The following is a 2394-nucleotide window of genomic DNA, read 5'->3' on the forward strand; positions in this document are numbered from 1 at the left end:
AAAAAATGCTGAGAAAAAAAACAAGATCCCAATAAGGAAGAGAAGCTGAGGGGAGCTAAATGAAGGTCTGGTTCTGGAAAGATTTATGAGGTTGGAGTGAGAAGTACGGAGAGTAGTTAGAACTCTGTGAGATGTACTAGCAATGCTGTGAGATTCTAAAAGTTGCATCCTCTCTGACATGGTAATAGTCTCCTCAGTTAGCCATTTGTCCCGAATAATTTTGGGACTCAACAATCATGACATGTTGAAATTGTCTAGGATGCTGGGTATTAGGTAAAGGCTTTCCATGGGCAAGGTCATGCAACTTGCTTATACTTTATTACTACTGAAGATCTGTTTCTTCTGCATACACTTTGTGCCCCATGGACTGAAAAGACAGTTCTCATTCTGATTACTAATTGCTTCTTTGAGTTTCTTGAGTAGTTTTTCCTCCGTTTTTATATTGTTGTTTGCAGGAAAAAATCGTGAAGGGGGGGTGTCCAGTGGCGGGGACAAAGCCACGAGGGCCAGCGGCGGGGTACTGCAGCACTTCCAACACCATCAGCAGAGGGTCCCACATTCACACAGCCGCCGGCGGGTGTGCCAGCAGCTGCATCAGCAAGGTTCCAGAGTCCCAAAGGCTGACAATCTGGTGGCAGGTTCAGGAAGGCCCAGGTGACACATGGAGTCTGGTTTTCCAAAGCTTTTATTGTTCATGGAGTGGTGAGTTGGTGTAGATGGTGTGTGCTCCTCCCAAAAAGTCAGGGGGCCTGGCTTTTTATAGGGAGGGGGAAAAGGGGAGGAAATAACTTAATTAGCTATGCCCTCTGGCCTTTAGATTACTTATTAATATTTTAATCTCTGGAGATGGAGACCTGCTAATCACACCCTCTACCTGTGTGCTACATGACTGAAGGGCGCACGTTAAATGGAGTTACCTCGTCCAAGACCCAACATCCCACTCTCTTTTCTTTCATAAAAAGAGGGGTGACTCTGCATCATCTGTAGTCTGCAAGGTATAGGTTAAGGAGAGATGTGGACCACATATCCAGAGAGGTCTGGAACCCAGGAGCATAGGGAGATACTTGCCGTCCCTGACAGGCAATGTTCTGTCAGATCCCCGGCTACCTCAAACCCAGTGCTCTACTGGGGAGACCAAACTATCTCTTCATGTGGCCCAGCATCTTACTCTCTATTAATGAAAAATTTTGGATGAGGGGGTCAAAAGAAAACACTATGCAGGCCGGAGGGTGCAGCATAACTAATCCAAGGGTAATGGGAATTGAGGGTAGGGTTTGAAAAGCAGGGGATCATTGAAACAATTAAACACAGGTTGTACAGCTTGAGGATAATGACATCTGATTAATCTAAACAGACATTATGCTTTCCTCCCTAACATGTAAATTTAGCTATGTGACTTTGGCAAGAGAGTTCATATGCAGCTGGAAGGTCTGGATCTGTCTTCTGTAGTGAGCGTCTCTGGGGTTTGGTGTGCATCTCTGGATCTCAGGATGTCTCTGGGGTCTTCAGTCAGACGAGGTGGCTGGAAGAAGGCAGCTTGGCAGGTTCCAGGAGGTAGCACTGTCTCTAGATCTCAGTGTGTCTCTGGAGTCTGCAGTTAGATGAGGCAGCTGGGAGAAAGCAGCTTGGCATCTCAGGCAGGTTGCAGAGGATGGCGTGGACTCTGTTGTATCTGTTGGTATACCTATAGGATAATCACAGCAGGGAAGCAGCATCTCTGGCAGGGAGATGTCTGTAAAGGCTGGATATTGAGCATTAAATTATTTGGGAACAAGCACATTATGGTCTGTCATTAAGAATCTGGAAAGGCAAAGGTGTTTGAGGAAATTTTAGTCCTGGAAGGTATCTTTGAGTCTGTTTTTGGATGGCTGAGGGAGAAAAAACAATGTTAATTATGTATCTGGGATTGACAGCAACAGTTTGTCTGTAAAAGAAATTAGCTGTTAATTAAGACTCAAGAAATGGTGATCAGCATGTTGACTTAACCTGTGGAAGTAAATTAGATGGCTTTTGAAACTTGAAGAAATCATAAAGGTTGAAAAAAATATGTTGGACATATATCACAAGTGTCAGAGAGAAAAGGAAGCATTAAAACAAAAAATAACAAAATTTTTGGTTGAAAAGCACAAGCTTTGTTGTTTTAGGTGTTCCTGTTAGGGAGAAAAAAGAAATGTTTAAAATTTTTGGTTGAAAAACAGGAACATTTGTTGTTGTCGCAGGTCCTCCTGTTGGGGAGAAGAAGCAGTAATGGTGGGCTTAGAAGCAGTGGGGAAGGGGCCTTGCTCTGCCATGTAGCGTCTGGGTGCTCTGGCAGAGAGGTTCTGTATCCCCCCCCCCCGCCTTTGTTTTTTCTTAGCTGGTAAATTTTAAATGTAGAGAAGAAGAGGAAAGGCC

The sequence above is a fragment of the Arvicanthis niloticus genome, chromosome 30 (genome assembly GCF_011762505.2).
Source record: "Arvicanthis niloticus isolate mArvNil1 chromosome 30, mArvNil1.pat.X, whole genome shotgun sequence".
Classification (NCBI taxonomy): domain Eukaryota; kingdom Metazoa; phylum Chordata; class Mammalia; order Rodentia; family Muridae; genus Arvicanthis; species Arvicanthis niloticus.